This window comes from Embiotoca jacksoni, unplaced genomic scaffold, assembly GCF_022577435.1.
Source record: "Embiotoca jacksoni isolate LCO1_2020_lvr unplaced genomic scaffold, fEmbJac1.0.p SCAF_8, whole genome shotgun sequence".
NCBI classification, from domain to species: domain Eukaryota; kingdom Metazoa; phylum Chordata; class Actinopteri; family Embiotocidae; genus Embiotoca; species Embiotoca jacksoni.
In genome coordinates this window covers 6,923,625-6,936,336 of record NW_027185436.1, presented here as the reverse complement: position 1 = coordinate 6,936,336, position 12,712 = coordinate 6,923,625, and the positions used below count along the sequence as shown (strand labels likewise).

The window sequence follows — 12,712 nt, the reverse complement described above, 5'->3', positions numbered from 1 at the left end:
TAGAACGCACGCACACACTGGCTATTATGTGAAATGATAGAGGCTTTTATTCAAATGGTCATGTCCTGGGGCTCTGGGTTACCAGAAGAGCTGCTATTCTTAGTCAAGGAAAAGAGAGAAGACTGAGTCCTGCACGGGTTTTTCTCTCTCTGTTCCTCTTCTCTTCATCCAACCATCTCTTTCCTCCTACCTCTCTCTTTGCACTTCACCTATCATCCCACTCCGCCTCTTCTGCCCCGCTCAACCAGCATCCTCACTTCTCTTGTTGTCAAAACCCACTCCTCCTCCTCCTCCTCCTTTTTCTCTTCCTCCTTCTCCTCCTCCTCCTCCTCCTCCTCCACATCCCCTCATACTTTCATCTCTTTCAGTCTCTCTCTATAAGGATTCAGTGAACCAGTCCAGAGGAGAGACGTTTGCCCTGCAGGAGGATGGACGGGCTTTGGCCCCTGCAGTGGGGATGGGCTGGAGACTGTGGACAGATTATTGGAACACACACACACACACACACACACACACACACACACACACACACACACACACACACACACACACACACACTCACACACTCACACACACACACATGCACACACACACTTTTATCTCCATCTCCATCCTCCCATCCCTCCTTTTTTAGTATCTGTCATTTCAATTCACTGCATGGCTGTGTTTTATTATATCAACAATAATCTGTGCTCTAACAGTCTTTGACAGAGAGAGACAGAGAGGCAGAGAGAGAGAGAGAGAGAGAGAGAGAGAGAGAGAGAGAGAGCAGAGGGAGCTGTTACATAATATTTCTTAACCGAGTACATATTTCTAAATTGTGTCACAACCTAACAAGATAATATTTCCATGGCAACGCAATATCTGACACTTCCACTGTGTTTTGCACTTCCATTTTATGCTTTTTTTTATGCTGCCTCTTTTCATTTAGTGCCTTTATTGATTCATCCTGCAATTTTAGACATGAGAAAAAAGGGAAGGGAAACAGTTTTAGTAACGCAGATTTTAGAGCTTGAGAGATGGAAACTCTGTATGTTATCTGCATGTCTAGGATAAAAGGTTTATTTATGTTAACATGCACTGTAAGTGTCAGTCGAACATGTACGTATATGTCTTGCATTATCAAAGTGAATGCACACATCATGTTTCTACATCATGTTGGTATTGATTTTCCTAGATGCTTTGATCACACAGGCATCCCTGTCACAAAGCTTACATATACCGAGATACTAATGGCAGTCAACATAAGACTTCCCACTCAAGTGAAAGTACAACACAAGTCAAAAACTTAAGTAAGAGTCTTGCATTAAAACGGTCACTTCAGTAGATGTATTATGAGTAAAATGTACTTAAATATCAACAGTAAAAGTACTCAATGTGAAGCCAAAATACACCATAAGTAGCAATACTCAGCTGAAGGACTTCCTGATGTTCTGGACCAATAGTGGCACTACAGAGCAACTGTTTACAAGTGGGTTCCTGTTTTGCTTGAGTCATTCATGCACACATGGATGCACATGCAAGGACATGATTGGATGGGTGATTGGAAGAAGAGTTGCAAAGGGAATGATGAAGAATGCAAGCGAGCAAACAATAATCGTAAACAATGCACAACTTACTGCACAATGTAAATCATTTAAAACTATCATATTCACTGATGTTTATACAGAAGGAAGTACAGTGAGTGCGTTTGTTTGGCTTCAAGGATTCACACTGTGATTGGTAAGAATCATCAAATGGAAACATTCAACATTCCCGTGTTTGCAAGAAAACTTGACAAGGTACCTTTAAGCACATCACTGAATTAGATATTAAATCTTATTCAATGTTGTTTATATTGATGTCATTGTTATTGATAGCATTTCTCTTTCAGGGTTACGTTATATAATGTAAATGTTGCATGCTCTTTGAAAGTGAATACCAGTTTATATCTGCAGCTTAATGTGTTAAAGTTGTCAGTGTATGTGTTTAAGTAACTAATAATTAGTTTCACATATATTTCTTCAACCTACTTTCTTATTTATATTCTACTATTCTACAACAGTAACCCAGTTGCCCACAGGCAATCATTAAAATGTAATGTTATCACATCCTTTAGAGGAGATTCTGCATCACGCTGGACGCCCAAAACATTTTAAGAATTAAACTGTAACACTGTACTGTTTGCTCATTAGTTAAAGATGAGTTTTGGTCCATGGTGGAGGACTTAGCCGCTCCTGTGGAGGCTGTAAACAGTGAGAGCTCAACACATCTCCTGAATGCTACTGCGACTTTCTCTGAGCTCTTCCATGCAGCTGCCCAACTCTACAGTACCATGCAGGACTACCAGCTCACTCTCTCTGCAAATCGACCCAAATGTACCCTCCGTGCCTCAGGGCCTTCACTGAACTGTAAGAAATTTAATTTAGACAAATAAAGACAGAGAGGGAAAGCAAAAGAAACAAAAAGACAATGACTCCTTTCGGCTCTCTCACTCTTCAGGTCCCCAACAAGCAATTTACCTCTCACCTGAAACTTTTCTGATGCCTAATCTGAGAAACAGCTGCTACAGAAAATGAAACTGTGACAACATGACAAAAAGGACTGTTATACCACCACGAAGCAAGGGACAATGAAGGGCGGCAAATTTTATTATTCAGAAGCAATTTGGAATCGGTCATTTAAAACTGCCTGCTGCGAGAACAGGGGTGAGACGCTCTCTGAACAACTTTTCACTGTCCAAAAAAACCTGAATGTTGAAAATGAAACCCTCGGGTACATTGCTGTGGCGAAATATTTTTTTTCCCTTCATGAAAGATTAAAGACTCAAAGATGAAACTGGACTTGGTGGTAATAGATTCATCAGGCCAAAGATGGCTGGGGGATCCAGAAATACTGATCTGTTATGAATATTTAAAAGCAGAGATGACAGAATCACTGTTGGGACGATTATGGACTGGAATAGCCACTAATGATGCAACAGTCCCGTCTGCTTTGGTATCTGCACTGATGAGAGCCCAAATTGTGTTGTACACTACAGATGGACCTTGTTGTTTTCCTCGACTCACTGCCTTTCGAAGCGACTTGCCCTTTACTGCTTTAGTGTATTTTACTCAAATGGGCAGAGAGAGGCATGAATGATTAAGGTGTTAAAGGTTTGATCCCCTCTGGGGCTAAATGTGTACACACTCACAGTACTGAAAGGCTGGTTAAATGACACTGCACAGTCACAGAGAGCACTCGCATGTCTAGTTTTGGCTTCTTAAATACAAATAGAGTGTGTACATGTTTTAAACTACTGAATGCACACTTTAGTTATGGATTTTTGTAGGAATTATTCTTGCCGTTGAACATAGCCATTTGTTTCTATTTCCACACAGTGACCTGTCTCTTTAAGAGCTTCCACACCCAGAAAGGTGTTTTTGTTTACTTTGGCTGACTAGGCCTCCAGTTAGAAGGATGCTGGATGGACATATGCTCAATTACCTGCTACCATTTGACTAATGAGGAATAGTTCAGTAAAGTACAACAAAAGCAAGGAAAGCAACAAAAGAAATCCCTTTTGTATATTTGAGTGTAGAGTTTACATTCTTAAAAGTTTTGTATTGTTTGTTGATTAAGTTGAAGTGTAGATTGATTTAAGAAGTCAGCACTCCAGTACAGCAGCAGTACATGTCGTGATGACTTTGATGGAGTCCTTCTATAGTGTGTGTTCACTGCTTGGCCAATAAAGCTGATTGACAGTAGAAAAGGTTTCAGATGTGGTATTGTTGCAAAAAAAAGTTACAAATTCTAAAACATGGATGCTTCATATCTTGACAATCAGCACAGTTTCATAAACACCCAAGATTAGTGTTACCAATTCAGTATCCCACCAAATGTGAAATATGACTACAATCTCCCCCTTGTTCCTGAACATTTTGATGTCACTGAACTTGATCTTTGTCCCTTTGGATATAACATGTCATCACTTCACTATTTTATCCAGTTAGACATTTGGGTGGAATTTTGTCAAATATGTTTTGTGAGGTCATAGTTTGACTTTTGGCCACCAAAATGGAATCATCTCAGGATCCAAATGCACATTTATGTCACATTTAAAGATATTCCTAGGGAACGTTTCCGATATATCTCATTCACAATGGAGGTCGCACGTAAGGGTACGGTGAACTTAACGTTTGACCACCAAAACTGTGTGTGGAGGCATAAAAATGCGTCATGACTTTTGTAAGCTTCAATTGTGTGCTATTTTACCACCGTATTTGAACGAGTGGAAACCAATAGTTCAGCAGAATACCAAAAATAGTCAAATGTCTAAAACGTGGTGGTATGTTGTGCAAATGGTTAACAGTGATTTATGGACTAAATTATACAAAGCATGGTAATTTATGGTGTATATATATAAGCAGAAAAATAAGGTCAAAACCCCCAAAATGTTTTAACAGTGCAAATTAGATTTTTTTTTTTTTTTTTTTTTTTTTAATATCAAGACTTACTTTGAAGTTGTATTGTGTCACTTTCTACTACAATTAACTGCATGTAAAAGTCCTTACTGACATGCAAAAGTTGTGTTAGTGGAGCTAGTATCCAGGACGGTCACAAACATAACCAGCACACAAGTCTCATAGATGTGGTGTCTGATTGTGGTTGTGGGTTTCACAAGAATATCAAAGCCAAACCACTATGGTTGGCCAAACTACATTTTAAAGCAGGCATTTAGTTAGAAAAGACACTGCCACCATTGAGTGAAAAATACTGCAAGCAAGTGTGCAACAGAACAAGCATAAACTGTACACTGCACATAGGCACATGAAAGTGAAAGTCAGTCGACTCCACAGCATCAATGAATCTGATGGAAGTGAAAGGGCACTGAGAAAAATATAATATATAATCAGTGTGTTTTTAGATAATATATGTCATGTTTCAGAGGTCTTTTTTCATATGTGCTTATTAGAAATTAGAAAGGAAAAATCATTCAAAACCATTTCTTACACAATCTGTGATGTGTCTCCGCCTTTGCACTGCAGCAGTGAACTAGGGACCACTCAGTGATCCTGAGTCCCACAGAGTCATAATTACCATTACAGAGAAATACAACAGAAAGCACACCAGACTTGTGTGTAGGAAACTGATGTAATCTATAAACTGGAACCTGTATGTGTACTATATGTGGGTGTATGCATTTCCATTGAAACATTATAGGAAAAGGGAAAATGAATGAGAAAAGAAGCTCATGTTGTGATCTTGAGTGATCATCAAAACAGAGATAATCTCAAACCACCTGTTGTTAGCAGTTCTCATGGGAAACACAATGCCTCAAACATAACAGCAAGACATTATTGGCTTCATATTCACAACCAATATTAATTATTCAGGTTTGAAAAGACCATACACAGGAAATGAGAATGCAAAGGAGCAAAAACCTTAAAAGAGTAATTAAAGGTGCATTATGTTCCAATAGTGTCATTGTTAATAATGTGTCCTTCAAAATACTGCAGTTTATTCATAATTTCCATATAAATCCATAAAATAATAGCTCATTATAAGGGTTAAATCAGTTACAATAAACAACAGAAGTCATTTGAGAGAATAAGCTTTGGAGATTTAAATAGTAGAGAGGGGTGTGGGTTCACTTTCTCCACCCACCAATCTTCTGGATCAGACTCACAATCTGCCTCTCTCCTCTTTATATTTCTCTCAATTCTCAGCTTCTGTCATGCTCCCACAGGGGCAATAATGGTTCTTTTTGTGCTGAATGTACCTTCATAAAGTGCTCCAAGGACAGGAGCAAAAAAAACTAAAACAAATCTCTATTGTCATGAAAACCTTGTACACTCATTGATACAGGTTTTGCCCTAATTACTGTAATTTTACAGTAGTCTGTTGTACGTGGCCAAGTGTAATCTATCATACTTGCCATAATAAATAATGTAGTAGATAGAAAATAAGCATCTTCTGCCTTAAAGGAATAATTGGTAATTTTATTCTAAGGTCCTCATGTGCTTTCTTGCCAAGATAACATCAATGTGAAGTTGATCAGGCTCCAGCCAGCAGCCTTAGTTCAGCATAAAGACTGTACGAGCTCACCTGGTTCTGTCCATAACTAACAAAATCCACCTACGAGCACCTCTAAAGATCACTAATAAATGTATTACATCCTGATTGTTTTATACCAAAAGCCAAGATGTAAAGAAAAAGGGCCATTTTTGGTTTTAGGCGCCTTCCTGGAACATCCTCTGGTTGCTAAGCAATGTCCTGGTGATGAACTAAGGAAGTCACTGCAGCCAACAGAGACCATATTATTATTATAATCCTTGTCTTGTAGAGTAAGACAGGAAAATCAAAACCACTCTGGAGCCAGCAGCTGGTTAGCCAAGCTACAATAAAAACTGCTTAGCTCACAAGACTCCAGGAAGTCACTAACTGACCAGAAAATAGTCCAGCTAATAAACCGCATAAACCAACTAATTTACTTTTTACACTTCGGCTACAATGACTAAACAATTATGATATAATGTGTTCATGAGCGAACTTCAGAGGGGCTGGTCGGGGGATTTTGTTATCTTTGGGCAGAGTCAGGCTAACTGTTTCCTCGAGTTTCCGGCTTCCTGTTTAACAATGTTATCAATCTTCTTATAACTCCTTGTAACAAGAACGGCCATATGCATATTTCTATCACTTTAAAGGTCCCATATTGTATAAATTCACATTTCCATCATGTTTTTGATTATAAACCAGGCACAGGTGCTATATAAATACTGTGAAAGTGTCAAAACGTTCAGTCCATGGAGGAATGCACACAGCCTGTATTCAGCAACTGTGCTGTTTGGACTTTGATAAGTTTATGATGTCACAAACTCCTAATCAATGCCCTCAGCATGTCCCACTGTCCAACCATTTATGAGAGAGAAAACACAGGACAGTCAGTCTGTTGCAGAGTTAGTAAGCTACAAGTCCAAACAAAACCTGTGGTTGGTCTGTTCATATGTCAGTTAGAAAAGAGTCAGCCAGTCAGAGGAGAGGGTAATAATGATAATGGATAAAGGATAATAATACACTTTAAAGGCACAGACACAAAACAATAGGCCAGTGACAAGCGTCAAAGAGGAGATGTAAAACTATATAATATTTGGTACTTAAGTCCAAAAATATCTTTGTATGGATATGAAGACTGCAAAAACAAAAAAAACACAAGAAAATATGGGGCCTTTATAATGTTTTATTTTTTTTTACCTTTGCTTAAAGACAAATACATATATTACCTAACATGAAAAAAAAAACACATGTAAAACTAAAAGTTTCTGTTTTGATATTTTCTCACTTGGGTTTAAATTTCTCTCTTTGAATTTGACTTTCCTTATAATACCCAGTCTATAATTTCAGAAAGATTTACCTCATTTAAAAACACAAGAACACATTTTTCTATTTCCTGCAGATTTGTCATTGTGAAGTGATATTAACATTAACCATTGACATTAATCCAACAGCAGCAGCAGCAGCAGCAGCAGCAATACTTTACGTAACCACTGAATTTGATAATGATGTACCAGCTAATGTGACAATCACTGAATCAACATCCTGCTGTTTTTTCATTCCCCTACATGCTGTTCACTTCCTCCAAAGAAGTTTTCAGAATAAAGTAGGCCTACGGGGCCGTCTCGCTTTCTCTGTCACTAACACATGAAACAGCCACACAACCAGTACACACACACACACACACACACACACACACACACACACACACACACACACACACACACACACACACACACACACACACACACACACCCCAATCCGTTGTATCTAATAACTGTTGCTCCTGCCTCAGAACACTGTGATCAGGGATTACCTGTCTGTTTATCTGCAATATCACGGAGATTAAACAGATTGCTCCCCTCCTCCAATTTACTTTCACTGATGTACTCCTACTGCACATTAATCAGAAACACACATATATACATACAGCATACATGTCGTTATCAGCAGGCTTTTGCTCCCATCTTACACATTTGTTGCTTCATAGTTGCTCTGTCTCTCCATTGCCAGGAGGACTTGTTGGGAAATTTCCTGCTGCCTTAAAGCAATAGACAGTAAATCAGATCATTTCTTCTACATTTCCCACAGTGCAATAGCAGAGGTGACTGTACGCACCATAAATCTGTTCTACTATATTCTTGAGAATTGCTTTGTGTCTAACCTGATCCTGTAAAAAAAACAGCCCTCATAAACACTGACAACAACAAACACACAAGAAACAACTTTAACAATTGTATGACATCATGCTAAAGTTTACATTATACACTCATGAGATGTGTGTGTGTGTGTGTGTGTGTGTGTGTGTGTGTGTGTGTGTGTGTGTGTGTGTGTGTGTGTGTGTGTGTGTGTGTGTGTCCTTTTCTTTTTGCCACTGCTCCATGTCAGCACCTGTAGCTTGTGACAGAAGGGACATGTATAATAGATGGGAGTAGCTACAGCAATAACAATAACACCACCGATGAGTACACAGGCTCAATGCCCCAAGAGCTTCCATCACCCAGGGGTCCCCCACAGAGAGCCCAACACCAGCTCAGGAGAAGAAGAGAAGAGAAATATTGGTTCAGAAATACAAATATTATAACCCCGAGATGTTTGCTTTATGCATTATTCGCTACTCCGCCTCACCTGTTGCAGCGTGGAGACTAACAGGTTTTATCAGCAGTTGTAATGTAGCACTGCCAGGCTGATCAATATGGTGCAACTATTATGTTACAGTTTTGTAGAAAAACAATCAGCACATTTAAATCATTTCAATGTTACTATTCAGTGTTATTAGCGATAACTTTTATGACTGCCCTGTTCTCTCAATAAGCACTCCGATAACCACCACGACCAAATGTGAAGATTTCAAGGCGGGGCATAGCATGTTTATTTGCAGAGCACCTTTCAACAACAACGCAAGGATTTAAGGTTCCCATAAAGCTTGAGAGAAGAGTGCCTCATTGTAAATCAAATAAAGCATTCTTAAAACCTGTTAAATTAACACCAAATGTAATGTTGTGAAGCTCAAACCTGCATTTACTGTCTCCTTAGGGGCAGCACCCGGTTAATATCACGAAAATATGTATTCCAGTCGCTTCAAAGGCACAGCTTAAATGATATGGGGGAAACACGTCATTTTCTTGAGGGTTAATTGGTGAGACAGATACCACGCTGGTGTATTAACATAGCCTGGCATAAAGACAGGAAGTAGAGGAAGAAGCTCAGCTAGTTCTCTTCAAAGTTCAAATGTTTTTCTGAGAGTAGTTGCACTGCAACCTCATGATGACAAGTTGTCACTGGAGAATCACTGAAGCTGTCATTGCAAAGAGATAGTTGAAGCATGCAGCCTACCTCACCCTATTGAGGGTGCAGTCGGACAGAGCCAGACTAACCTTTCCCCCAGCCTCCAGTCTTTATGCTAAGCTAAGTCTCTAATGGCTGTAGTCCCGTATTTGTCAGACTTACATCATCATGCTTGCAGTCTTCTCATCTAACTCTCTGAAAGGAAGCAAATACTTCCACAAATCCTGTCTCTATTTCTTCAAAGGAGCTTTTTTTTTTAGTTCATGAACATTTGACCGTTTGGAGACAACATTTTTCATTCGACAGAGGGTAAGCTGAGAGATATATACTGTACATGAACATGGTGTTGTGCCAGGAATGTTTTCTTGAAAGTGAAATCCCACTGCATTATTATCCATCCTTTGATAACTGCAGTATTCAAACACAAGAGACAAATTTTAAGACAAATGCTGGCTTTACATTCTGACACTGATGAGGTCCAAAATGGCTCCAATATTTGGCAAAAAAAAATAAAATAAACTTAAGAGGAAAATGAAAAGCAGCCTGCGGGGAAAAGCAGATGAGACGCCGGTGATACAGGAAGAATTGGTTCCAATTAGTGCGAATAAAAATGACAATGCAAGGGTCTGAAAGGGCCATTTAGAGCTATAGAGGTTTCTAATGAGAACTAACTATACACACAGACATGTGCATATAGACATACAGTGGTGTGAAAAAGTGTTTGCCCCCTTCCTGATTTCCAATTTTTTTGCATGTCTGTCACACTTAAATGTTTCAGATCATCAAACAAATTTAAATATTAGTCAAAGATAACACAAGTAAACACAAAATGCAGTTTTTAAATGAAGGTTTTTGTTATTAAGGGAGAAAAAACAATCCAAACCCACATGGCCCTGTGTGAAAAAGTGTTTGCCCCCTCCTGTTAAAACATAACTTAACTGTGGTTTATCACACCTGAGTTCAATTTCTCTAGCCACACCCAGGCCTGATTACTGCCACACCTGTTCTCAATCAAGAAATCACTTCAATAGGACCTGCCTGACAAAGTGAAGTAGACCAAAAGATCCTCAAAAGCTAGACATCATGCCGAGATCCAAAGAAATTCAGGAACAAATGAGAAAGAAAGTAATTGAGATCTATCAGTCTGGAAAAGGTTATAAAGCCATTTCTAAAGCTTTGGGACTCCAGCGAACCACAGTGAGAGCCATTATCCACAGATGGAGAAAACATGGAACAGTGGTGAACCATCCCAGGAGCGGCCGGCTGACCAAAATTACCCCAAGAGCACAGCGACGACTCATCCAAGAGGTCACAAAAGACCCCACAACAACATCCAAAGAACTGCAGGCCTCACTTGCCTCAGTTAAGGTCAGTGTTCATGACTCCACCATAAGAAAGAGACTGGGAAAAAATGGCCTGCATGGCAGAGTTCCAAGACCAAAACCACCACTGAGCAAAAAGAACATTAAGGCTCGTCTCATTTTTGCCAGAAAACATCTCGATGATCCCCAAGACTTTTGGGAAAATACTCTGTGGACTGACGAGACAAAAGTTGAACTTTTTGGAAGGTGTGTGTCCCGTTACATCTGGCGTAAAAGTAACACCGCATTTCAGAAAAAGAACATCATACCAACAGTAAAATATGGTGATGGTAGTGTGATGGTCTGGGGCTGTTTTGCTGCTTCAGGACCTGGAAGACTTGCTGTGATAAATGGAACCATGAATTCTACTGTCTACCAAAACATCCTGAAGGAGAATGTCCGGCCATCTGTTCGTGACCTCAAGCTGAAGCCAACTTGGGTTCTGCAACAGGACGATGATCCAAAACACACCAGCAAGTCCACCTCTGAATGGCTGAAGAAAAACAAAATGAAGACTTTGGAGTGGCCTGGTCAAAGTCCTGACCTGAATCCTATTGAGACGCTGTGGCATGACCTTAAAAAGACGGTTGGTGTTGGAAAACCCTCCAATGTGGCTGAATTACAACAACTCTGTAAAGATGAGTAGGCCAACATTCCTCCACAGCTGTAAAAGACTCGTTGCTAGTCATCGCAAACGCTTGATTGCAGTTGTTGCTGCTAAGGGTGGCCCAACCGGTTATTAAGTTTAGGGGGCAAACACTTTTTCACACAGGGCCATGTGGGTTTGGATTTTTTTTTCACCCTTAATAATAAAAACCTTCATTTAAAAACTGCATTTTGTGTTTACTTGTGTTATCTTTGACTAATATTTGCATTTGTTTGATGATCTGAAACATTTAAGTGACAAACATGCAAAAAAAATAAGAAATCAGGAAGGGGGCAAACACTTTTTCACACCACTGTACATGCACATGTGCATCAGGAAGTTCGCACTGACACTCCACTTTTTCTAGCATCAAGTCTAATGAGGAAGGAAATGGTTGAGAGGAAGCCTTCTGTGCCTATAGCTCCACAGAAACACACTTTATTCAAACAAATCAGACACAATTCTATTAAACGGTGGTATCTCCACCTCACGTGAAGTCTGTGAAGAAATATGCAGATGGGAGGCTAAATCTATAAGTAACAGACAATTCATCCAATTAAAAACACCCTTGATAATAAAACAGTTAACATGAAACGTGGACGTAAAAAGCATTAATGTCTCAGGAATACTCCAAAATATGTCTTCTTTCTCACACTAACACTAACGTGTCTACATGGACAGTAGCTCTCTATACAAAATACAATATATCAGAAAACAACTCAGCATTACATTTTTATATATGATTTCTCTTTAATACATGAGAATGGCTGGTTTTGATCAGTTGGCTGTTGGAGACTCTGTCCCAAGTATACGTCTCATCTTGTGTTTTTTTCAAAACCACAAAAATAAGTGCAAAATGTTGTTTTCTTTTAAAGCCAGGAGGGTGGCTGGAACTATGACACAGACGGTAAATGTGAGCTTGAAAGCCTTTCCAAAAGTAACCACAAAATAAAAAAAAATCATCACTGTTCACAGTTGTAAAACTGGAAAAAAAAAAAAAAAAAAAAAAAAAAAAAAGGATTTTAGCATGCTGTTGTTGTATTTTGTTAATTTTCTCAGATTTTAATGCTTTTCACCTCAGTGTTACTCAGACTGGACATTTGGTCCATTACCAGTCCATTAACTTGACATGGTCATGTCAAAAAATTTCTATTTACCCTTTAATTTTAGTAGGAAATGAGAACAAAACAAAAATCTGACCTCTGGACAGGCTCGCTATAAAGTCCTGATAAAAAAGAGACTTTTTTTTCTTTTTCTTATTTTGCTGATCTTTGCTGATGACAGTTTTTTTTTGTTTTTTTTTTAAGAAACTCCTTTAATGTGCAACTTTCCGATTTTTAACATCTATTGCAGCACTGATTTCATCCATTCATCTCTATAATTTGTCTGGATTCTGGCTCTTGCA

General features: G+C 39.0%; 1 protein-coding gene across 3 annotated transcripts in view; it reads right to left on the bottom strand.

The window, feature by feature from the left end:
* The window catches only part of rasgrf2b (Ras protein-specific guanine nucleotide-releasing factor 2b), a 47,107-nt gene that overhangs the window by 29,907 nt on the left and 4,488 nt on the right, over positions 1-12,712 (bottom strand). The window lies entirely within an intron of this gene.